At 35.4% G+C, this 27,475-nt stretch overlaps 1 protein-coding gene across 3 annotated transcripts in view; it reads right to left on the minus strand.

Moving 5' to 3' along the window:
- Positions 1–27,475, minus strand: part of RAB27A (RAB27A, member RAS oncogene family) — a 257,723-nt gene that overhangs the window by 190,728 nt on the left and 39,520 nt on the right. The window contains exon 2 of one of the 3 annotated variants that reach the window (XM_053717493.1): positions 21,515–21,634. The exons of the other annotated variants lie outside the window; for them this stretch is intronic. The gene's annotated coding sequence lies outside the window, so the exon portion shown is untranslated. The remainder of the gene's footprint in view (positions 1–21,514; positions 21,635–27,475) is intronic. 3 annotated transcript variants of the gene reach the window in all.

Genomic DNA, 27,475 nt, shown 5'->3' on the forward strand with positions numbered 1-27,475 from the left:
TGAATTTTTTATTTGGAAGACGTATGCTCTGTGTCATCTAATATCAATATATATAGCCAATTTTCTCGATTTCTAATTATCCTGCACTTATATATGCCTTCATAGTACACATTAACATTAACTAAACCTCTGGCCTTGCCTCTTTTGGCGCTCCTATCTTACCACCTATATACAACATAGCACGATTGCGGACTTTTTTTGGGGATCCGCTCCAGACAGGAGCCACAGGTCACTTTATACACAAGCGCTATAAGTACAATAAATTCGCTCGGAAACACAAACCCCTAATCTTACACTTATTAATATTAACCCCTAATCTGCCGCCCCCGACATCGTCGCCACCTGCATTATATTATTAACCCCTAATCTGCCGCTCCGGACACCGCCAACACCTACATTATACTTATGAACCCCTAATCTGATGCCCTCAACATCGCCGACACCTACATTATATTTATTAACCCCTAATCTGCCCCCCAACGTCGCCGCAACTATATTAAATTTATTAACCCCTAATCTGCCGCCGCCGCCAACGTCGCCGCCACTATAATAAAGTTATTAACCCCTAAATCTAAGTCTAACCCTAAACCTAACACCCCCCTAACTTAAATATAATTTAAATAAAACAAAATAAAATTACTACAATTTAAATAAATTATTCCTATTTAAAGCTAAATACTTACCTATAAAATAAACCCTAAGATAGCTACAATATAACTAATAGTTACATTGTAGCTATCTTATGATTTATTTTTATTTTACAGGCAACTTTGTATTTATTTTAACTAGGTATAATAGTTATTAAATAGTTATTAACTATTTAATAACTACCTATCTAAAATAAATACAAATTTACCTGTAAAATAAAACCTAACCTAAGTTACAATTACACCTAAAACTACACTATAATTAAATTAATTACCTAAACTAACTACAATTAAACAATTAAATTAAATAAACTAAAGTACGGAAAAAACCCACTAAATTACACAAAATAATAAAATAATTACAAGAATTTTAAACTAATTACACCTAATCTAATCCCCCTAATAAAATAAAAAAGCCACCTAAAATAATAAAAATCCCTACCCTATACTAATTTACAAATAGCCCTTAAAAGGGCTTTTTGCGGGGCATTGCCCCATAGTAATCAGCTCTTTTACCTGTAAAAAAAATTACAATACCCCCCCAACATTAAAACCTACCACCCATACACCCAAACCTACTCTAAAACCCACCCAATCCCCCCTTAATAAAACTTAACACTACCCCCTTGAAGATCACCCTACCTTGAGATGATCCGGGCAGAAGAGGACCTCCAGACGGGCAGAAGTCTTCATCCGATCCGGGCAGAAGAGGACCTCCAGACGGGCAGTAGTCTTCATCTAGGCGGCATCTTCTATCTTCACAAATATGGGTTAGACTGTAAGGCGGTGGGGAAAACTGCACACCCGGAAAAAACTTATATTGCAAAAGTTTTTTTAAAAAAAGAAAATATGTAGGTGTTGGGTGGCGCAAAAATGCTATTTCCCGTGTGTTTATATTATTAAATCGATTATTGTGTTTGCCTTTCAATATTTCATTCCATATATAAAAAACAGTATTGTCAGTATTAATATAAGTATTTTATTTTGAGTAAGTAAATGTTAATATACACTGTATATAAAAATGACACCGGTGTCAGTACACTATGGCCAATAGTTAAAACATATAAAAAATATATTAAACTTTAAAATATACAAATATAAAATCACTGTGACAATACCACAATTTTACTTGCTGTGTATTCCGGTATTTAGTTACATATATATTGGCTAATTACCCTTATACATAAGTATATCTTACTGAAATTCTATATGAAATTCTATGTACACCTTATGCGGTTTTACAAAGCCAGAGTTTTATCCAGAGTTATAACCGTGGTTACGGAGCGGTTATATCGGGTATGTCAAGATTTCTAAGAAACAGTTACCTTTGTGGGAGTCATCTGAATTCTTGCGGTTAAATATATGCCGCTATCCTTGGATTTTACCTGTCGGTCATTGACCGGACTGTGTTACTCCATTTTACCTGGAGTTCCCTTGGTTAGTGAGTCTTGATGCCTCAGATTCTTATGCGGTTAAATATACGCCGCTAGAAAAACATTTTTCACCTTTCTCTTCTTTGTGGACTTGCTCCTTGATGAGAAGACAGTGTGGTGTTAGTGCCTTCGGATGTCCTCCTTTTCTTCTTTCGGTCAGTGACCGATCTTGTCCTCGCTGGATGCAGAGATAGTGCGGTTTATGCCGCTGTGTGTTATACACTATTCTTCCTTTCGGTCAGTGAGTGATCAAATATTCTGCTTCAGGCTAGATTGCGGTTAAATAAATGCCGCTATTGCTGATGAGGGCCTGGTAGGTGAAGGCAAAATTCTCAAACCTTGATGCTTGTGGACTTGCCTAGGTGGATGGTCAAAAGCGCTTCTCTTAGTTCTAAATCGATCGATGTAGCATATTCCGGTATCTACGCGTTTCGGCTGTGCAGCCTTTTTCAAGATACCTGTATGATGGATTCTCCTACTATTTATACCCTATTAGGGTTAACTCTTAGGGTCCTGGACATTATCTGTATGTTATATTTGATAATTTCACATCTTATTGTCAGACAGTCTTTTGTGTCATCTGATATTATTGTCTACATTTAGGGCAAAATTGCAACAATTAAGATAAATGTATTCGCATATTTACAAGGTTATTGATACTTTTTTTACGTAAATAATTGCACTTTACTGTTACATTTAGCGTGTGAAGGTATACACTTTAAAAGGAATTAAATATTCCACAGGCATTGATTATATATTGAGGAATTATAATTCTTTGCCCAATGCATTATAAATGGCGTTTAGTTTTCGTTACATGTAAAATATATATATATATGTGTATTTGATATATTCAATATATTCCACATTGTTTTTAGAAAACTCTACTTAGTATTCTACATCAATTAAATTTAGATTTAGTCTATTTTGAGATGTATTTCTTATAGTTGCTGTTGGGTGTGTATATAGATAGTCTATATAATGTCTAATGTCAGATTTATTCATTATTGTGGATTTTTGTTCTATCTATAATCAGTGCAAATGTTCATCAAATATTGTAGCAATGGGATTATTTAAAATGACATTGTGAAAATGACATTATAAAAATATAAATAATAAAAAATAATAAAAATTTTTTTGCAATATAAAAATATATATATGAAAACTTATGGTTTGAAAGTCGTTTAGAGATATGGGACTAGGTTATATTATGGGTTAGCCCATTCCTAAATTTATATTGGTTCATGTTATTTTTCTTTAATTGAGTTTTAAGGGAATTCTTATTTTTAATTGACAGCTGTTCCTATTGTTATTAAGACTATGAATATATGTATTGTTGGTTATAGAATCGAGTTTAAATCTAGCTCACTGTTTAGGCCTCTTGGATGTAGGGTTCCCATCTCAAAAATCAATTTTGCTTCCTGATGGAGGAGTTTTTTTTCAAAATTTCCTCCTCTACCATCTGATTTTACTTTTCTTATGCACCAAAATTTCATTTCTTTTGGGTTCCCTTTGTGGACTAATTTAAAATGGGCATATAGTCTTGTGTTATCTTTTTCTTTCTCAATGCTGAGAATGTGTTCCCTCATTCTGTACTTCAACTTTCTACTCGTTTGTCCTAAATATTGGAGCTCACACGAGCATTGTATAAGATATATAATGTTGTTATCCGTGCATCTAATTACATCTTTTATTTTGACTTCCTTTGTTGTCACGGTAGATTTGACTAAATTTGTTTTAGTACTGTGCTTGCATGATTTACAATCGTGACATGGGAAGTAACCTGATATAGTTTCATTGTTTAGATTAAATTGGTTTGAATTTGTTCTCTGTTTGTATTCACTAGGGGCTAGAATATTTTTAAGATTTGTAGCTTTTTTTAAAATGATATCTGGACGATTGTGGAGTCTTTTCCCTATGATGGGATCACTTTTGGCAATGTGCCAGTGTTTTTTTAGTATACGTTCAATTTGTTTATGTCGACTGGAAAAGGTGGTGATAAAAGGAATATGGTAAGGGTCTTTATTTGTTTCTTTTGTACATTGGTATATTTCCTCCAGAAGGACCTTTCTGTCCATCAATCTGACTTGTTTGTTTGTATCTATTAGTGTCTTATGGTGATAACCCTTTTCTATGAATCTATTTTGTAAAATCTTAACTTGTTCGCCGTAATCGGATACTTCAGTGCAATTCCTTCGTATTCTAGAAGATTGGCCTTTGGGTATATTTCTCTTCCACTTTTCATGGTGGCAGCTTTTATAATCAATATAACTATTGGCATCTACTGGTTTAAAAAATGTTGAAGTGGTTATTCTATTGTTCCTTATTGTTATTTCAATATCTAAAAAATTTATTTTTGTTTTGTTAAACTCATGGGTAAATTTTAAGCCAAATTCATTAGTATTAAAATCTGATATGAATTGTTCTAGCAATTCGACATCTCGACGAGGAGCGGCTCCATCTTGAAGACATCCGACGCAGAGCATTCATCAGGACCGACAACTACCCGACGAATGACGGTTCCTTTAAATGACGTCATCCAAGATGGCGTCCCTTGAATTCCGATTGGCTGATAGGATTCGGATGGATGAAGATAGAAGATGCCGCATGGATGAAGACTTCTGCCCGTCTGGAGGTCCTCTTCTGCCCGGATCGGATGAAGACTTCTGCCCCTCTGGAGGACCACTTCTGCCCGGTTGGGTGAAGACGTCTCAAGGTAGGGTGATCTTCAAGGGGGTAGTGTTAGGTTTTATTAAGGGGGGATTGGGTGGGTTTTAGAGTAGGGTTGGGTGTGTGGGTGGTGGGTTTTAATGTTGGGGGGGTATTGTATTTTTTTTACAGGTAAAAGAGCTGATTACTTTGGGGCAATGCCCCACAAAAGGCCCTTTTAAGGGCTATTTGTAATTTAGTATAGGGTAGGGATTTTTATTATTTTGGGGGGCTTTTTTATTTTATTAGGGGGATTAGATTAGGTGTAATCAGTTAAAATTCTTGTAATTATTTTATTATTTTTTGTAATTTAGTGTTTGTTTGTTTTTGTACTTTAGTTTATTTAATTTAATTGTATTTAATTGTAGTTAGTTTAGGTAATTAATTTAATTATAGTGTAGTGTTAGATGTAATTGGGTTTATTTTACAGGTAAATTTGTACTTATTTTATCTAGGTTAGTAACTATTTAATAACTATTATACCTAGTTAAAATAAATACAAAGTTGCCTGTAAAATAAAAATAAACCCTAAGCTAGATACAATGTAACTATTAGTTATATTGTAGCTATCTTAGGGTTTATTTTATCGGTAAGTATTTAGTTTTAAATAGGAATAATTTATTTAATTGTAGTAATTTTATTTTGTTTTATTTAAATTATATTTAAGTTAGGAGGTTGTTAGGGTTAGACTTAGATTTAGGGGTTAATACATTTAATATAGTTGCGGCGACGTTGGGGACGGCAGATTAGGGGTAAATAAATGTAGGTAGGTGTCGGGATGTTAGGGACGGCAGATTAGGGGTTAATAAAATGTAACTAATGTTTGGGAGGCGGGAGTGCCGCAGTTTAGGGGTTAATACATTTATTGAAGTGGCGGTGATGTCCGGTCGGCAGATTAGGGGTTAAAAACTTTATTTAAGTGTTTGCGATGTGGGGGGGCTCGGTTTAGGGGTTAATAGGTAGTTTATGGGTGTTAGTGTACTTGTTAGCACTTTAGTTAAGAGTTTTATGTTACGGCGTTAGCCCATAAAACTCTTAACTACTGACTTTTAAATGCGGTAGGAGTCTTGACAGGAGAGGGTGTACCGCTCGCTTTCTCCAAGACTCGTAATACCGGCGTTAGGAAAATCCCATTAAAAAGATAGGATACGCAATTGACGTAAGGGGATTTGCGGTATGCTCGAGTCGTGGAAAAAAAGTGAGCGGTACACCTGTACCTGCCAGACTCATAATACCAGCGGGCGTTAAAAAGCAGCGTTGGGACCTCTCAACGCTGCTTTTTAAGGCTAACGCAAGACTCGTAATCCAGCAGATTTTTTGTCGATATGTGCACAAACCTCCAACTATGTATCTTATACGGCGCACACAGAGTTAAGCTGTTTTCATTTTATTAACTGATTTGTATTGACAGTTCAATGCATCAATAGCATGATCAGCATGATCTACTTTTATCTTATCATATAAAAAGCATGTACCTCACAACATAAAAAGCAATATTTTTCTGTACGAACCCCGACTTGGCTTATAAATATTTATGCCCTCTATCATAACATACTGATGCGCAGTCATCCGTACACAGAAAATCTACACATTTCCCTACAAATTCCAATTAAATTAAAATCCTATGTAACACAATTTGTCAGTGTGCACAAACCTCCAACTCTATATTTTATACGGCGCACACAGAGTTAAGTTGTTTTCATTCAATTAACTGATCTGTATTGACAGCTCAATGTACCAATAGCTCACATTTCTGCTCTTTGCAGGGATGATAGGCAATACATTTTGTCTATGTATGCACAAACCTTCAACTATGTATTCTATACGGCGCACACAGAGTTAAGCTGTTTTCATTCAATTAACTGATTTGTATTGACAGCTCAATATACCAATAGGATGATCAGCATACTCCATGCAACAAACCAATCTGAAGCACGGTAGGAGGGTTTAATAAACTCATAATAGCTTGAGTCAAAGGGCGCGCCGGACCTCTCTGAGGAAGCGTATATGTGAAACGCGACCGCTTCAGGGGCTTCGTGTTTATTTTTACTGCACTCTGTTAATTTCAGACTATTTACTAATTGATAATTTTATTTGTTGTTGTAACATTTGGGACATATTGTGGGAAGGATGGGGAAGGGATTTATAGTATATTTAGTGTAAAAAAAGTGGCTTATCTACCCTAATATAGGGCAATACAGGACACAGTTCCTAAATAGAGGCTCTTATATTTACCCAATATCGTTGATTTTTCCCCTCCTCCTCATATGTGATTAGCTACCTAAAATCAGCAACATTGAAGTACTCTATACAAGTCACAGTTACAGAGTTGTGTTTTTAACTATTTTTCTGGCACGCTAGATACAATTTCTTTTTTTGCTGCCTTTTCTAACTATAACTAGTAAAAGTTCAATTTTAAGTAGAAAAATATATATTTTATGTGTAAAAAGAGCATACTTTTCCCTATTCTCTTACTAGGATTTTTTTCTTTGATTTAAATGTTGTAATATGCTCTAAGCACACTCCCAGCCAGTTACATCCTTCTATAATATAGACAACAAGGTCAACTGGGAGCAAATAGCATTTTTGCCTTTTCCAGCAAATCTGGGATCACCTCCATTTGTTTTGTTATATTATGTAGGTTTAGGTGTTCTGTGGGAGTTAGCCGGTCCTGCCAGGGGGAGTATAGCGTAAACATGATGTAGGTGTGAGCATTGTGTGGGAGTTAGTTGGGCATTTCAGGGGAGTGTAGTTAAGACGTGACATAGGTGTTGGCGGTTTTAGGGAGTTAGATCGGTGTTCCAGGGGGAGTATAGCTAGAGTATAACATAGGTGTAGGCATTATGTGGGAGTTAGCCAGGTGTTCCAGAGGGAGTAGCCTGTACTTTGATTGGGATACATCTCCAGCAGTGCAATGTATTCCAATCTCCAAAGTACAGGTTGTGAGTAGGGTATCAGCCATGTTTGTTTTGCCACCTTTTCAGTGGTGAGACTTTCCAGTGTGAGGCAGTTAGTGTAGGTGTAGTTACAGTTCGGTCACACAGGCATTATTTGAAGTGTTCCCACATAGAAACCGTGTTTTGTTTCAGTGAGCGCAATGTCTGCGCTGTGTAGGAACACTTTAAAAATGCCCCACCCGCTGAAAATGCAGACAAGTAGCGATGTTTAGCTGACATATCGCTCCCCATTATATCCTATGGGAGACACATCGCCACTCATAGGCACTTTGTGGGTCCGCCCCCTTTTCTAGAAAATATTAACAGGCCAACGGACTGCAAGGCTGACAAGGCCAGAAAGGCAGTTTCTCTTAGGTCTGTCGATGCTGTGAATTTTGGGGCAAAAGAGTTAGTAAACCAAACCATACCAATGTAAAGTACTTCTGTACTAGTCATATAAACAAACAATAGTGTTTGTCATAGCGGTTAGCAAATGACACTATTCTTACATGACTAAGTTATTCCCCTCCCCTCTGGGCATTTTTGCAGAATACTCTATTTTCTAAAATATCATTAAAGAATTTGCCTTGTTGAAGACAAAATTGTCAGATTTTGGTATCCACATGTAAGTTAGCAATTTGTTGCCAGGTTAAAGATTCAGGACATTTGCTTTTATGAACTGGGCTACGATTGAAATTTAGTTTAATTAATGTAATATCTGTATTGTAAACTCTTTGGTCTCTGCTATTAGAATGGATACAACTTATGTGAATGTTAAAGGAGAAGTTTCAAGCCCAAAGTGACAACTCCATACTGGAAACCATAATCCTGAAGAGTTTAATATGCATATAGATAATAGCAATATATAATTATGCCTGGTATCCAATATTTCTCCAGTCCAAATCGGACCTCTAAAATCCAAGGCTTCATGTTAAATATTCAGTTTTATAAGCCGGCATATTTGCTCTTCATTTAAATGAAGGATAACAAAATTAGCCATAGCAACTATCTCTGCTCTCATATCTGCAAATACACACACACTGCCTCTTCCTCTTCACTCCTCTTTATTTTACAGCCTTGTTTCTTTTTACTTCATGTCACATATTTATCGCACAACCAGAGGCTAGGGACACATGTGGGGTCATACATCACCACTAGACAACCAGGGATCATTTATTTTTAATAAAATTAAAAAAAAAACACTAATATTGGAGTGGGAAGGCATCATTCCATCATTACCCCACAACATTTGCTGCCACCCTAAATTCTGCTTCCCTAGGCATGTCTAGTTGGCCTGGGCGAAAATAAACACCTAACACCTGCCCCATGTCTTTCTTAGATCTTTGGAATTGTAACTCCTTTTTTTCTATATTATGTATACATGGGCCATATGATATGGGACTTGGGAATTATTATTTCAGATTATTTAAAATTTGGTAGACAATGCAGCCGGTAAGTCCAGAAGAACACTTGGTTGCACTGGCAGAGATATTAGCAGCAGAAGTACTAAGGGTCTTATGCCACATTACAGATCAACAGTATCTCCAGCAGGATATAAATAAACTAGAAACTGTTGAAAGGATGGCTTCTAAAATGGTGCATGGTTTAAAATATAAAAATCACAAATAGAGACTCTATGACCTAAAGGTATAATTTAGAGGATATAAGGGACAGAGAAACCTTAAAATATATAAAGGAGCAAGATAAAGTGGAAGCTGGATGCATTTTCCCCAAAAAAAAATACCAAAACAAGGGGTCACAATCTTAAAGGACCAGTCAACACAGTAGATTTGCCTAATCAACAAATGCAAGATAACAAGACAATGCAATAGCCAATCACAAATGCATATACGCTTATTCTGTGAATTCTTGCACATGCTCAGTAGGAGCTGGTGACTTTAAAAAGTTAAAATATAAAAAGACTGTGCACATTTTTTTTTAATAGAAGTAAATTGGAAAGTTGTTTAAAATTGCATGCTCTCTCTGAATAATGAAAGTTTAAATTTGACTTGAGTGTTCTTTAAGTGTGTTTATATGTACTGTATATATATATATATATATATATATATATATATATATATATATATATATATATATATATTATTAGTTTTTTAAGAAGGTGCAAAACATGATTCAGAATTTACAGCACCTTTTTTGTAATTATATCTATCTAACAAGGAAAGTGTTACCATAATAACACAGTTCCAACCACCCCTTATTCATTTTATAAGGGGTGGTTATAGTTTACAGTTTCCACTCAAAAGGCAAATTATTGGTTGCTCTATTTGACTTGGAAATGACAAGAAATAGTGTACGTGTTTAGTCCCAATACAATCATGAGATTGAGGGGGCATTTTCCTGTTTACAATCAAGCTGCATTCAGTTTCTCTACCTCAAACAAAATAAGGAGCTGCGTGGGTCTGTTGCTAAGTTGTGTTTGTCTCAGCATGAGGTAGCTGCTAATAAGTGTATGTATGTGTGTATATATGTATTGTATATGCACATACGTATTTGTGATTCCTAACGGTTGTCAACTCTTGATTTAACCTTGTAGTTGCTCCTGACTATCTTATTTTCTGAGGAATAGGTGTAATGACTGAATCAACCCCTGTTAACCCCAAAAACAGATGTTGCCTGGCTTAAACAAGCCTTTATAAAATATTTAATGATTGGATATTTTATAAAATAACTATTTATTTATAGGTGCATGTTATTTTTGTAATCAGGTCCATTGCCAACTTATTTTTGCAAAAGTGTACCTTGCTAATTAACCTTTAGTGAAGGTTAAACACCTAACTAAAGGCACACTTGTAGCTAATATGTTTTGCAGCTCATGAGTAGGACACAGCCAATGATTGGCAGTTATATACGTATGCTGTTCCTAATTGTCTCACCAGCTATCTCCTGCTGAGGAGCTGTAGTGTGTTACTTCTAAGAAGACTACAGCTATGTGTTTAATACATTGTTGTGGTTAAATAAACAGATCAATAAATATAGTATAATTGCATAATGAAAAGTGCATAATAAAAAGACAACACAATAACACTTACTTTGAATTTTAAATGAGCAGGAGATTTTGTTCTAACAAATTTCCAAATTTCCTTTAGTTTGCTGGCCTCCTGTATCATGTGACAATGATCATCCAATCACTTTCACATAAACCAACATTACTCACCTGCCCCACGGCACCTGTGAAGTCAGCCCATAGTGGTCATGGTGTTTGAAGCCACTGCTCCCTGGTCATCGGCCTCTGCACCTCGGTACGCAGCCAGGAAACCTACAGCGGTTGTTCCGTCTCTCCAAGATGGTGTCCGCCATGTGGAAGAACTGGTAGGCGTGTCCGAGAACAGGGTATGGCCAAAGGGTGTAGTAAGGCGATGATATAACCAAGATGGCGCCGAGTCCCTCAGCCACTTTTATTGACCTAAGGTAACTCCCACCTACAGGTGAGACCAGGTTATGCAATTCAGCAACTAGGGAATGGCGAATGTTTCGCAACATTCGAAAAATGGAACGAATTTTAACACATTTGTTCGTTCAAATCGAATTTCGAATGTTTACATAACATTCTAACATTCGATTTTCGAATGTTCGGTTTAAAATTTTACGATTACATTCGAAAATATTCTTTTAGAAAAATTTGAATTTATATTTGTTATAGTATTTATAATGCTTTCTTTAAATGTAATATTCAAATTATGCAATATTCGAATTCGAAAAATTCGAAATTATATATTTGTATCTATTATGTATCAATTTACTAGATTCCCTCCCTACCACATGAACTATTGAACTTCTGAATAGTATTTGTTAAATAAAATGTTAAATTCGAAATTTCGAATGTAGAGATTCGCTATAATTATAAACATTTGAATTTGAAATTGACATTCGAAAACTGTAAATAGCATTTGATTATAGAATTTTTAAGAAAATTCGTTCTTATCAACATTCGGATTTATAATTCGAATTTTGGTAATAACATTCGTTCTAACATTAGAATTTGGAAATTTACACATTCACCCATCCCTATCAGCAACCCCTTTATATGCAGAGCACACCTATCAGTCAGTGCTTGGTTGTTTTGTTGCCTGCCTCAGAACTCCTAGCGTTTGTTTCTTGTGTATCCTGTCCTTGCTTGTTTCCTGACTTGCTTGCCCTCTGACCTCACTGATTGAGCCTGCCCTGACCTCTGGACCGTCTGACTTCTGATTTCTGCCTGACCCCTCTTTGGTACCTTGCCTTGGATTTTCTTTTTTCTTTATTAAAGCCCCTGTGCCATCACCGACCAGACAGAATCCTGTTCTCATCCTCAGAGGCTTTGTGGATCGTGCTTGTAAGGGAGAGCTGTTACTGCACCTGAGTTCGAGAACCTAACATAACCCCTTCGGGTTCTCACAATCACAGACTCATATAGGTATACACTGTAAACTTGCACATGCTTGCTAGTAGCTGGTGCCTGACTTTAATGTCCATTTAAAATGTGACATTAATACAAAAATAGCATACTCTAACATGTTAAGCTATTGTTTTTATTTTACTTGCATTTCCTTTAAAGGGATATAAACCTTACATTTTTCTTTCATGATTCAGATAAAACATATAATTTGAAATAACTTTACAATTTACTTCTATTTTCAAATGTACTTCATTCGCATTGTATATTTTGGGAGCAGGAATGCCCTATTGAGTGCTTGGTGAACTTATTAGGTGAGCCATTGACAAGATGCATATATGTGCAGCCACCAATCAACAGCTAGTTCCCAGTAGTGCATTGCTGCTCCTGATCCTACCTAGGTATTATTTTCAATAAAGGATACCAAGATAAGAAGCAAAATACATACTACTTTTTTTCAATATAAGCAATACCATTCCACATTTATTTTGGAAAGAGTTCAAATGCAACAGATAATTATTCTTATATCCTTGTGCTAAAAACACATAGTAGCCATATCACAGATATGCAATATATAATAGCTCTGACATTTATTGATATCAAGTATTTATTATTTATTGTAAGGGACAAGTAAGCTGCTATTTGTGACATACAGGATACCAGATTAAAAAGAAAAACCTAATCATCTCATGGAAACAACATTACTTACAAATGAAGAGCCGGCAGCTTTTACTTTTCAGAATGACTCCCTATAGGGCTGTAATACATAATACACAGGCTATTTGCAAACTAAGAGAAGCAGCATTTACTTGTATCAAATCTGCAAGACACAGAAATACTCTGGATGTCAACTGGGTAATGGTCTAGACATAATAGGTCATAAGGGTTGGCTAAATTCTGCTCCCAGCTGGGTCACACTGTACTTAAACATTACAATCCTCTTGGCAACTAGTCAGTCTCACTGAACCCTTTCCCACAGTCTGGTCTTGTGATTTGGGCTATCTGACGTCAATGGTTTATTCTCTGAAGATCCTTGTGGAAATATTTATAGAATAGAATAGAATCCTGTATTGGCCGAGTATTAAAAAAGACAAATTATACAAGGACTTTTTCATGGTGCAAAGGTATCAGATAACAATGAACAAACAAATACAATCAGCAACGTCAAAATCTAACCATCAAATATATTCACAGAGACTAAAGTGTAATTTATCATAAAAGTGAATAAGAGAAGTTTTCAATTTTAATAGCCTGGGGAAAACGATTTGTCCTAGTTCATAAAACTCTCAACTTTGGCCTACGATAAAAAGATAGACGATTAAAAAGAACAATGGCCAGGGTGAGATGAATCAGTTAAAAATGGCCAGGCTCTCTTATTCAACCTTGGAAAGTAAATGTCCTTAAAGGGATAGTAAACGCCAAAAATGTTATTGTTTAAAAAGATAGATAATCCCTTTATTTACCATTCCTAAGTTTTGCTTAACCAACACTGTTATAGAAATATACTTTTTACCTCTTTAATTACCTTGTATCTAAGCAAGCAATTAGTGCCAGGGCCGCCATCAGGGGGTGAATAGGGTGACTACTATCATGAGGCAAGCACAACTATTATTATTTTATTTTTTTACATTTTGGAAGCCAGCAGAGGGTGCTACAGCAGAGTGCTATCAAGCTTGGGGAAATATCATTACAAGGAGTAAAGCATTAGTATTTGAGAGGATTTCTGAGTGGGCACTAAACCACTATGGTAGAGGGCAGATCACTTTCATTTGCAGAGTAAGTAGCACTTACTTAGTAAATGTTTTGTTAGTTATTTGTGCAATTTCAGATTGTAAATTCAGTGTGGTAGTTGTATGGTGGGGCCAGGGGGGTCCATAAAAACAGATTTTTTTTTTTAGCAATATGCAGCAGTGTATTTATGATTATTTGACAATGCTGTAGAAATTCTATATTTAAAACCATGCAGAAATGTTTGCTCCTCAATACACAAATGGTAGGTGCCCTTTTGGCAGATATGATTTTTTAAATTTATATATATATATTTTAAGTACATTCCAATTTACTGCCCCTTTATGCAAGGACTTTCCAGATGCCAGGAGTCATTTTATCTAAGATTTTTGCATCTGCATAAAATGTTTTACTCTCAGGCTAAGATTGCTCAGTGTTTGAAATTAGACAGGTTAACCTAACACTGTTCAGTTTACACTACAGCTGACTTTTGAAATACATACAAACAAGCCTAAATCCTGAATTTAACCAGATCTAATGGTATGAGTACCACAGCTTATGGTTCCACCAAGACTATATAGAGTACAGCATTTTCAAAATCCATAAGTACAGCTTACCACAGATTTGAAGTGGTGCTCTTGGTTGGAGAAAATGGGGGGAAACCCCCCCAAACATATGTCAACCTTACAAAAGTACTTTTCTTCATCTACCCTTCTGACAGATCAATAATGTACAATTCTGAATTCACATAAGTATTTTTGTTTGCTCATTTACAAATATGATTCTTTAAAAAGTGATCTCTTCATTTTTGCTATTTTTTTTATCATGCATGTCACACACTGTTAAATAAGGGGATGGCAATGTGCAGAAATGTTACCTCCTGTGAGTGTTTCTGTGGGTGTCTGTGTTTATGTCTTTGTGCTTTTGTTGGTGTCTCTATAAATGTGTGTATGTATTTCTTTTCTGTGGGTCTCTCTGTGAGGGTTTATGTGTCTGTCTGTGCATTTTCTGTGGATGTCTCTGTGAGTGTGTGTGCGTGTGTATGTATGTCTTTGTGTGTTTTCTGTGAGTGTCTCTGCGTGTGTGTCTTTGTGTGTTTTCTGTGGGTGTTTCCTTGGGGGTATGTGCAAGTTTGTGTTTGAGTTTGTGTGTGTTAATTGTCTGTTCCTTTTTAGGACATTTTGACCTTACTACTGAGTTCTGTGTTTGTGTGTTACTACCTTCACAACATTTCCAAGTTTGACTACACTTAAAGGGCCATAATACCCAAATGTTTAAACACTTGAAAGTGATGCAGCATAGCTGTAAAAAGCTGATTAGAAAATATCACCTGAACATCTCTATGTAAAAAAGAAAGATATTTTACCTCAAAATTTCCTCAGTAGCCACCTCCCATTGTAAAGGATTTCTAAGCAGCATATTAGTATGTCTGTCCTGGGACATCTGAAGGGATGAGCATCGTGCACTCTCATATTATTTCACCAATCAGGTAAAGGAAGCTTACTATGAAATCTCATGAGAGTTAAGTCAAATCTCATGAAATCACAGTAAGAGTTCATGACCTCAGCACTGCTGATGCTGATTGGCTGCTGTTCATTTCTTCATTTTTTTTAATTTTTTTTTACCTGCAGCTGGGAGTATAACTTTTTACACAGAACTTACTCTGCTGAGCTGAGGAAATTGTGAGGTAAAATATCTTCCTTTTTTACATAGAGATACTCAGGTGATATTTTCCTGTCAGCTTTTTACAGTTATACTGAATTAGTTTCAAGTGATTTAGCATATGAGTATTATGTCCCTTTAAGAATAAAGTGCATATACGTTTCAGTCACTTGGTCTAAAATTGCACATGTCAAAGGGGGGGGGGGGGGCCTGATCATTGGTTAAGTAAGGGGCCCCAAAATTTCTAGTGGCGGCCCTGATTAGTGCTGACTCTTAATAACTTCACGTGCGTGAGCACAGTGTTATCTATATGAAACACATGAACTAACGCCCTCAAGCTGTGAAAAACTGTCAAATGCTTTCAGATGAGAGGCGGCCTTCAAGAGCTTAGAAATTAGCATATGAGCCTACCTAGGTTTACCTTTTAACTAAGAATAACAAGAGAACAAAGCAAATTTGATGATAAAAGTAAATAAAAAGTTGTTTAAAATTGCATGTCCTATCTGAATCATGGAAGTTTAATTTGGACTTTACTATCCCTTTAAAAGCCTATACAAAAGACTCCCCCCCCCTTTTTATAGAATGTTAAAATAGTTGTGAAAAGCAAAGTTGGTAAATGTATCAAATGAGGCTGACGCTGACTCGCCCAAGGTCATGCATTTGATATTTGGCATTAAAATTTAATGATAAAGTAGCAGAGCTATACCAGGTTAAAATAGAGGATGATAAAACTGATTCGATGATGGCTGAATAAAGACAAGTTAACAGTTTTTGAAACAGGCCACATTTTTTAAGTTGCCTTAAGAAGTACAAATGGTTGAGACTTTTAAATTATAATAAAAATATTAACGTCCCATTTAAAATCATGTTGAATTGTGCCAAGGAATTTAATCACCATTAAAAGGGACAGTAAAGTCAAAATTAAACACTCATGATTCAGAAAGAGCATCATTTCCACTTTTCACTTCTTTCCACTTCTATTATTAAATGTGCTTTGTTCTCTTGGTATCCCTTTGTTCAAGAGTAAACCTAGGCAGGCTGATAGGAGCTTAGGAGCGTACATGTGTCTTTAGCAATCAGCTTTGGCAGCTTTGTTTGCAAGTATGTATAACATTGCAATAAACATTGTTGCAAACACTGATGCCAGATGGGTCTATAACAAAGGATACCAAGAGAACTAAGTAACATTGATAATAAAAGAGAACTGGGAAGTAGTGTAATGCTCTGTCCAATCCGTTGAAGTTGAATTTTTAGTTTGGTGTCCTTTTTAAAGTCTATGGGGATTTTTGTAGATAAATCATTTGATAAGATTATGATCAACTCAATGATGTTTAACAGTGGAAAGAGCAGTGCATTGGGTTTACATTCACTAATGTACACAAGTAATACATTATACTTTTTTTGCAGTACTGTAGTTCTGTATTAAAGGTAAACAAACACGTTTAACCCCTTCACACCAATCGCATCAACGATCACGTGATTTCATTTTTACTAGTAGTGTTTACATCAGAACAGAACTGTCACACGAAATATATTTATTTTTATACGCTGTGTTATTTTAAATAACATAGCTGAATGTTATTTAAAGGGACAGTCTAGTTAAAATTAAACTTTCATGATTCAGATAGGGAATGTCATTTTAAACAACTTTCCAATTTACTTTTATCATAAATATGCTTGTTCTCTTGGTATTCTTTGTTGAAAGCTAAACCTAGGTAGGCTTGTATGCTAATTTATAAGCCCTAAAAGGCCACCTCTTATCTCAGTTTTGACAGTTTTTCACATATAGACAACGCTAGTTCATATGCACCATATAGATAACATTGTGAATTATTTATGAGTCAGCAATGATTGGCTAAAATGCAAGTCTGTCAATGGAAATGGAATAAGGGGGCAATCTGCAGAGGCTTAGATACAAGGTAATCACAAGGGTAAAAAGTGTATTAATATAACTGTGTTGGTTAAAGTGATGGTAAACTCTCCCCTTTTTAAAATCAGATCCGGAATATTTGTGATATTTTAGATGGAGTTTAGTTCCTCAGTTGTAATGACGATGTGCTACAACTTACTTTTTAATGAAGATTTGAAATTCAAATATTTAGCTCTCCACATCCCTCTACAAAAGTCAATTTTTCTTTGAGCTAATGGTTTGAATTGTTCTCCAATCAGCGCTATTACTACAACAAAAGTGCCATATGGGTAGCGTGCTGATTGGAGAACAATTCAAACTGTTGTTTGAATTTCATAACTATATTAAAAAGTAAGTCATGAAACATCTTCATTACAACTGATGAATTAAACTCCATCTAAAATCACTAATATTCTGGATCTGATTTTAAAAAGGGGAGAGTTTACCATCACTTTAAGCAAAACTGGGGAATCCAATATTATAAAAGGCCAGGTATGTTTGTCGGATACAGTCATCCGCAGTAAAGACTGCAGCGCGAGACAAACATACCTGGTCGTAAGGATCAGTGACTGCCGCCTGCGCCAGACAATGCACATGCGCAGTAGAGACTGTTTCTCTCTGCCGCAATCTCGCTAAAAGTAGCAAGTTTGTGCTATTTCTGCATGCCCCAAGAGTGGGGCAATGCAGAAATAGTCTTGCAGAGGTAACGAAGCAGAGAGGGACAATCTGTGTCCCTCTCTGCATCGGGCAGCGGTGGTACCGATCATTGGTGGCGTGGGAGGGTTAGGAGGGAGGCGGGTGGGCGGCCCATCACTGGAGGGGGGCTGAACCGCTACGCTACAGAAAAAAATTGTTCACAGGGACGGGGGAGGAGTCAGAGAAGATTGGGAGGGGGGATGGGGGATAGGGGAACATACCTGGCCTTACACATTTTGGCCCGTGTACACAGGCTTTAAGACTAGTGGGTAATAAAGGGATTATCTATCTTTTTAAACAATACAAATTCTGGAGTAGACTGTCCCTTTAATTTTGTGTAATCCCAAAAATTATATTTAGTGTTCTAACCAGAATCTATTTAATGAGCACACGACCAGGCTGATTTTATTGACCACCTTGCTAAAATTTATGCCAATATTACGATAAAATTAGCTAATACTTATTAATATTTGGTGCACAAATGATTACTAATCAATGTATGTTAAACTAGAATTAATTTGTGCTGTGAATAGCTTAAGTAATATTCATAATAACAAAAAAATGTATAAGTATTACACTGCCCCCACCCAGCTACTTAAAGGGACAGTCAACACCAGAATTTTTGTTGTTTTAAAAGATAGATAATCCCTTAATTACCAATTCCCCAGTTTTGCATAACCAACACAGTTATAATTATAGAAGTTTTACCTCTGTAATTACCTTGTATCTAAGCCATCAGCAGACTGCCCCCTTATTTCAGTTCTTTTGACAGACTTGCATTTTAGCCAATCAGAGCTGTCTCCATGGTAAATTCACGTGCATGAGCTCAATGTTATCTATATGAAACATGTGAACTAATGCCCTCTAGTGGTGAAAAACTATCAAAATGCATTTAGATTAGAGGCGGCCTTCAAGGTCTAAGAAATTAGCATATGAACCTCCTAGGTTTAGCTTTCAACTAAGAATACCAAGAGAAAAGCAAAATTGGTGATAAAAGTAAATTGGAAAGTTGTTTAAAATTACATGCCCTATTTGAAACATGAAAGTTTTTTTTTTAGACTTAACTGTCCCTTTAAAGGAATAGTCAAGTCAACATTAAACTTTCATGCCATTTTAAGCAACTTTCTAATTTACTCCTATTATCAATTTTTCTTAATTTTTTTTGGTATCTTTCTTTGAATGTAAGCTTAGGAGCCGGCCCATTTTTAGTTCAGCACCTGGGTAGTGCTTGCTGATTGATGGCTACATTTAGACACCAAATAGAAAGTCAGAAATATCCAGCACTAACGCCAATGATCTGAGCTCCAAGGAGTTACTACCAAACTCCCATATAACAGTGACAGAAAGTAAAGGATGGAAGCTCACCAGTTTGCCAAAAGTGATTTACTTTATTGTAGAGACCCTGCTGTCTCTACAATAAAGTAAATCACTTTTGGCAAACTGGTGAGCTTCCATCCTTTACTTTCTGTTACATTTAGACACCAATCAGAATTGCTACAAAGGTGCTGAACCAAAAATGGGCCGGGTCCTATTCTTCCATTCTTGCTTTTTCAAAAAAGATAGCAAGAGAACAAACAAAAAATGATAATAGGAGTAAATTAGAAAGTTGCATAAAATTGCATGCTCTATCGGAGTCATGAAAGTTTAATTTTTACTAGACTATTCCTTTAATAATGCCACCCAGGAGAACACTGATATATAATATTGTAATATTTTTATATTTATTTACAAATGTATGTTACTATACATTTTGTCCTTTTTTAGCAGTATACACAGATTTGTTCCTGTCAGCCATAAACAAATAATACCAATCTATGCAATGTGTGTGACCCTGTAATTTTATTTGAATTTTACATATTAATTTACATATTAAAGACATTTTCAGAAATACAATATTTGTAAAATACAAACATTACAAAGTTTAAGCCTCTCTCAGACTATGGGGCCAATTTATCATCGGTCTGTCTGACATGATCTGCTCAGCGAATCATGTCCGACAAACATCGATGAATGCCATCAGCATAGGCTGTCGGCACTTATCATTGAACAAGCAGTTCTTGTGAACTGCTTGTAAAATGCTGCCCCCTGCAGATTCGTGGACAATCGGCTGCTAGCAGCGAGTGTCAATCAGCCCGATCGTATAGGATCGGGCGGATTGATGTCCACAGCCTCAGAGCAGGCGGACCAGTTACGGAGCAGCGTCTTCATAACTGCCGTTTCTGGCAAGCCTCAAGGCTCGTGCAGAAACAGAGGCCCCTTATTAGTATTTTTTTCTTGTATTGTGGCCCCTTATGCAGTGAAGAAATAAAAGGTCCAATTTAAAAATTGTAATAGATTTGATGGTTTATTTTCCATATTTTGATTGAGATTCATCTGAAATGTACCCAAATTGTACCTTATTATAATGATTCAATAAAAATCTAGAAAATGTAAATAAGGATTATTTGCTTTAACTGTAATCAAAAGCAAACATTACAGGTCTAAATTATTATTCTGGGGATTAATAAATCAATAATCCTTTCCACTTTTAAAATGTCTAAAATGTAACCTGTATGTGTGTATGTATGTGTGTATATATATATATATATATATATATATATATATATATATATGTGTGTGTGTGTGTGTGTGTATTCTCAGATTTTTAATGATATGACTTTTTATTTATACTTTTTATTTACGTATGCATCCGTTTACATCCATTAATAGCACACTGGACAAAAATTATTTGAACTCTATCTATATACACAGAAATAGACTGCATTCTCAAATAGAACTGGGTACATATCTCATGTCACTGAAAACTTACGTCTGGGTACTTACCAGCACTCACAGAATGCTGTACATCTCCCAGCAACTCAGAAGGTTAACTCTAAACCAGCCTGGGTGCAAAGCCCATTGGGAAAATTAAAAAACAAAAATATTAAACCATCTGGGCAAATGCTGTATCTAACTCTTCCATTTTTGCTTTTAATCTAGCTTTGTGCTTGCAAGAGAGTGCCAGACCTTGTATGTTTTGTCTTTTTGTGTCTCTTATTATAATTTATTTAGTAAAAGCTACTCATTTTTCTATTGATATTAACAAAACATGCATGTCTGTGAACATCAAATACTAAAGAACTGAACTGCTTACTAACTTATAAGGACACATCTATTGGTTGAGAAAGGTAGGAACCCCAAAATTCTGAAAATAAATATACGTTTTATTTACCAAAAACTCTAAGCATTTAAAACCACAGTGTCTTTAGATGAAATATTGGAAAAATGTGAGATATATATATAAATTTAGTGGCCTTTTAAATTGAGGGGAAATAGTGAATTAGTTTTCAATCAAGATAAAAATGAAATACGTTAGTACATTTCTCCACATAAAAAGTATACAAATATGCATTTATGTCACATACCTTATGTGAGAAAAAATTAGATATTTAGTTGTAAATTTCAGGATTATTACAATTTTTTCTCAAAGACTGCATTCCCACCACACATCATCAATAGCCAAAACGATACTTTCTCAGCCGTTGCTAGTTTAAAACAAAAAGTGGAGGTTGAGTATGTGACCGTATAAAGAGCAGATGATTCAGGAATTTGCAAGGAATCATACAAAAATGCACCCAAGCCATGCTACTGCCATAGCCCATGTAATTCCTTTCAGCTGTTTGTCATGTGGCTTTGCTGACTGATCAAATGATCTGCTTTTTTATGAGTTTATCTCTACAGCCCATTTTTTTCCAGAACATATTACTAAATTATAATTTAAAATATTTCTTCAGTTGAAATGTCTCAATGGAAGTCACTTTTTGGTGCAGAATTGACAAGAGAAACAATTTGTTTTAATTTGCAGTATAATATATTCAATAAACATTTTTTCTATATTACTCCACTGTTTAATCTTTAGTGGACTTGAATGGACATTAAAGGGACACTAAACCCCAATTTTTTCTGTCATGATTCGGGTAGCGAATACAATTTTAAAAAACATTCCAATTTACTTCTATTATCTAATTTGCTTCATTCTTTAGATATCATTTGTTGAATAAATATCAATGCACATGGGTGAGCCAATCACACAAGGCATTTATGTGCAGCCACCAATCAGCAGCTACTGCGCCTATCTAGATATGCTTTTCAGCAAAGGATATCAAGAGAATGACGCAAATTAGATAATAGAAGTACATTAGAAAGTTGTTTAAAATGGCATGCTCTTTCTAAATCATGAAAGAAAAAAATTGGGTTTCATGTTCCTTTAACTCTATATATTAATATTTTTACTTTCTCTAAAGCAATGCAGATACAATAAGCAAATGTACTATTTACATGAAGTTTATATCACATCACAGTGATTTACATGAATTGAGATTACAACACATAAGAGATGCCAATAATTTTATTACAGATTTCTTATTTTAGATATCCTTTATTTATATTTAGCAAAAGAGATTAAGCATTGTGAGCTTCATTTACATATCCATACCCAGAATCCCCTGCTTCAGTGATACATGGTGGGTTACTGTAGGATCATTGATGTAAAATAAGTCACCTAATTTTGTGTGTGTGTTTATAATATTGTACAAACATACACAGGTTAAAATGGTTTAATAGACAAATCAGTTTTATATTGTAAATTCATACTTAGCTGCCACAATTTCTTACTAGTCCTGGACAAATGGAAATTTCCAGCCATCTATATGGATGGATTGATGGATGTATTGTTTCTAAAATGCAAGGTTAAAGGGCTAGTATAGTCAAAACTAAACTGTAATGATGATAGAGATTGCAATTTTAAGCAACTTTCTAATTTACTCCTATTATCATTTTTTCTTTGTTATTTTGTTTCTTTATTTAAAAAAAGCTGGAATGTAAGCTTAGAAGCCAGCCCATTTTTGGTTCAGCACCTGGGTAGCACTTCCTGATTGGTGTCTAAATGTAGCCATCCAATCAGAAAGTGCTACCAAGGTGCTGAACCAAAAATGGGCTGGTTTCTAAGCTTACTTTCCAGCTTTTTTATATAAAGAGATCGAATAAAAATTGATAATAGGAGTAAATTAGAAAGTTGCTTAAAGTCGCATCAGAATCATGAAAGTTTATTTTGGACTAGACAATCCCTTTAAACCGACATGAAACCCAATTTTTTTCTTTCATGATTTAGATAGAGCATGTGCTTTTAAACAACTTTCTAATTTAATTCTATTATCTAATTTTGTTTGCTCTCTTGCGATCCTTTGGTTAAAAGGATATCTAGGTATGCTCTGTAGCCACTGATTGGTGGCTGCACGCATATGCCTTATGTTAATGGCTCATCTAATGCGTTAACTAGCTCACAGTAATGCTTTGCTGCTTCTTCAACAAAGGAAACCAAGGGATTTAAGCAAATTAGATAATATAAGTGAACTGTAAAGTTGTTTTAAAGTGCATGTTCTATCTGAATCATGAAAGAAAAAATAGGGTTTCATGTCACTTTAAATAAATTAGCTTCTATGGCCCTTTAAAACAATTCAATATAGCAGATATTCATATGTTCACATACTTTATTTATAATAATACAGTACATTGTGACTGTTCTATTTCTTGTATTAGTTCTACAAAGGAGGGGTAAAGACATATGATCAAACAAGCTAACAGGGTGTGAGAAGGACCTAGGATGTCCAAACATTGAGCAGTTTCATTGTGCAAACACAATGAAATCCAAAGGGATGTGTCATTTAAACTAAAAGGAAGTTAGATATACATAGATCTTATACAAATATTTCCTCATGTTTTGGTCAATGTTACAATCTTTTGCACTAATCCATGCATCACTGTTATGGAATTGGTTGCATGGTGGTTCACAGAAAGCTAAAAGATAGGGTTAATAAACACTGGAAATGGAATGGAGACTAAAAGGAAGTTGATCTGAGATGCAGAACAAACCAACAAGTTGCACATGATTATGTGCTAATTATATGTAGACAGAACATTTGGTAGATTGCCTTAAGGTTAGTACATGTGGAAGGCAAAAAACAATTAAAAAGAAAACACATGGAGTGGGGGGATAACTGGCAGATAATGGAAATAACATTCAAAGCTTTGTCAGTTTGGATTGCATTTAGATCAGGGATGTCCTATAACACAATCCTCAAATGTGTATTATCTGGGCCTGCATCTCCCCATCCCACAATGCTATTCTTCCTTCCCTTTTCATAACAGGAAGTTTCTCTTTTCTGTATCTTCACTTTCTTAAAGGATTCAGGCCATGTATTTCTGGGCCCATGGATGTGCATGTATCAGTTGAGATCACTTATATTGACAAATAGTTTTTCATTTAAAATTGTTAAAAGATTTTTTTTCATTCATTGTTACTCAGTAGCCTTACAAGTGAAACATGGTAATTATGTGTAAAGTGTGGGCACCTTTGTTCTAGATATATTAGATACCAAAGTAGTAGCTCCACACAGTCTATCATTACAGTATTGTAATAGTTCACCTAAGCAAAAAACATAGGTATTGGAGAAGGCCAAAAGTGAATCTTAAAGGGACAGTTCACTGTAAAAATGTTTTTCCCTGATTGACTTCCCCATAACTTTTTATACCTGCTGCAGTATATAAAATGTTTGAGAAATTGCTCATTTATTCTTATTTTTGAAAAATAAATAGCTGGATTTGCTTTTTGAAACCAAAGCCCATCAAAATAGGCTTGCCTTGCTGCCAGATCAAATCTCGTTATCATATCACTCAAATGCTTCCATTTCTTATCTCTGTCTCTGTACAATACTTAGGAAGAGCAATTACAAATTAACATTTTAGAGCTTCATCTTTTCTACCTCCCACTGTGAGTGTGATTTCTTCTGCTGGTTGTGTTTACATTCGGCTAGATTACGAGTTTTGCGTTAAGGTAAAAAAGCAGCGTTAACAGGTCCTAACGCTGCTTTTTTACGCCCGCTGCTATTACGAGTCTTGCAGGTTTAGGGGCACCGCACACTTCTTTGGCCTTACCGCAAAACAACTTACGTAAACTTCGTAAACCCTTTTTTCTATGGGACTTGCATAGCCGCCGGTATTACGAGTCTGTCCTGGGAGGCCAAAAGGTGAGCGGTACACCCTCTACCTCCAAGATCAGTAACGCATTCTAAAGTCAGTAGTTATGAGTTTTACATTACAACGCCGTAGCATAAAACTCATAACTAAAGTGCTAAAAAGTACACTAACACCCATAAGCTACCTATTAACCCCTAAACCGAGGCCCTCCCGATTCGCAAACACTATAATAAAAATTTTAACCCCTAATCTGCCGCTCCGGACATTGCCGCAACTAGAATAAACATATTAACCCCTAAACCGCCGCACTCCCGCCTCGCAAACACTAGTTAAATAGTATTAAACCCTAATCTGCCGCCCCTAACATCGCTGCCACCTACATTATACTTATTAACCCCTAAACCGAGGCCCCCCCGCTTCTTAAACACTATAATAAAAATTTTAACCCCTAATCTGCCGCTCCGGACATTGCCACTACATATAAACATATTAACCCCTAAACCGCCGCACTCCCGCCTCGCAAACACTAGTTAAATAGTATTAAACCCTAATCTGCCGCCCCTAACATCGCTGCCACCTACATTATACTTATTAACCCCTAATCTGCCGTCCCCAACGTCGCCACCACTATATTAAATGTATTAACCCCTAAATCTAAGTCTAACCCAAACCCTAACACCCCCTAACAAATTTAATTTAAATAAATCTAAAGAAAATTACTATAATTAACTAAATTATAAAATAAACCCTAAGATAGCTACAATATAACTAATAGTTACATTGTATCTAGCTTAGGGTTTATTTTTATTTTACAGGCAAGTTTGTATTTATGTTAACTAGGTAGAATAGTTATTAAATAGTTATTAACTATTTAATAACTACTTAGCTAAAATAAATACAAATTTACCTGTAAAATAAAACCTAACCTAAGTTACAATAACACCTAACACTACACTATAATTAAATTAATTCCCTACATTAAATACAATTAACTAAATTCAATAAAATTAGCTCAATTACAAAAAAAAAGACCCCACTAAATTACAGAAAATAAAAAACAAATTACAGATCTTTAAACTAATTACACCTAATCTAATAGCCCTATCAAAATACCCCCCCCCCAAAATAAAAAAAAACCCTAGCCTAAACTAAACTATCAATAGCCCTTGAAAGGTCCTTTTGTGGGGCATTGCCCCAAAGTAATCAGCTCTTTTACCTGTAAAAAAAAAATACAAACAACCCCCCAACAGTAAAACCCACCACCCACACAACCAACCCCCCAAATAAAATATTAACTAAAAAAAACTAAGCTCCCCAGCAGATTAGGGGTTAATAAGTATAATGTAGGTGGCGGCGGTGTCCGGAGTGGCAGATTAGGGGTTAATAAATATAATGTAGGTGGCGGCGATGTTGGGGGCAGCAGATTAGGGGTTAATAAGTGTAAGATTAGGGGTGTTTAGACTCGGGGTTCATGTTAGGGTGTTAGGTGTAAACATAAAATGTCTTGATAAAGGCCTAGGAGAGGCCGAAACGCGTAGACCTGGTAAGCTCTTTTCCAATAGGAGGATATTTCTGTAAAGTTTTTACACATTGTGTCTCATTTCTTTCTTCGCAGGTTTTTTTCTGTTTACTATTTTTGTAAATTTTGTGCACTGAACTATTTTTTTACACTGAACAAGCACAGAGCAAATTGACTTTTATTTTATCTATTTTGGACACTCATAGGACTTCTGGAAATTGTTTAGGATATATTTAAGACACTCACATCTTTTGGAGTTGTTTGGATTTTTTTAGGTATATTTTTTTGCACTCTTTGAATATTCAAGGACACCGCACATACAGTCATTTTTTAACACATTTTTCACACTTGGATTGTTTCAATATTTTAACACAATATTTTAACACGGTCACTCACCACAAATTTAGTTTTACTGCTGTTTATTTATATTTATTTTTACTGCTGTTTACTACTTTCTACTAGTTTTAAACTGTAATCAATGTTTTTTATTATGTCCCTTTGGTAATACATGGGGACACATTGTACCGCATTGGGACACACTCAACAGTTTGTTCCTCATTTCAGAGATTGATTGATTTTATATTTTTAGACTACTGTTTTTATAATTTTAGCGTGGATCCATGCAGTTGTATATTTATATGTGAGTAAAATATATGTAAATAAATCCTCATTTTTAACCTTAGCCTCTGTATTGTTGGCGCCTGAGTATACCCTTTACACTTCTGTAAACATAAAATGTGTTTCCCCATAGGAATCAATGGGGCTGCGTTACTGAGTTTTACGCTGCTTTTTGGCAGGTGGTAGACTTTTTCTCAGCCGGCTCTCCCCATTG

This window comes from Bombina bombina, chromosome 6, assembly GCF_027579735.1.
Source record: "Bombina bombina isolate aBomBom1 chromosome 6, aBomBom1.pri, whole genome shotgun sequence".
NCBI lineage: Eukaryota > Metazoa > Chordata > Amphibia > Anura > Bombinatoridae > Bombina > Bombina bombina.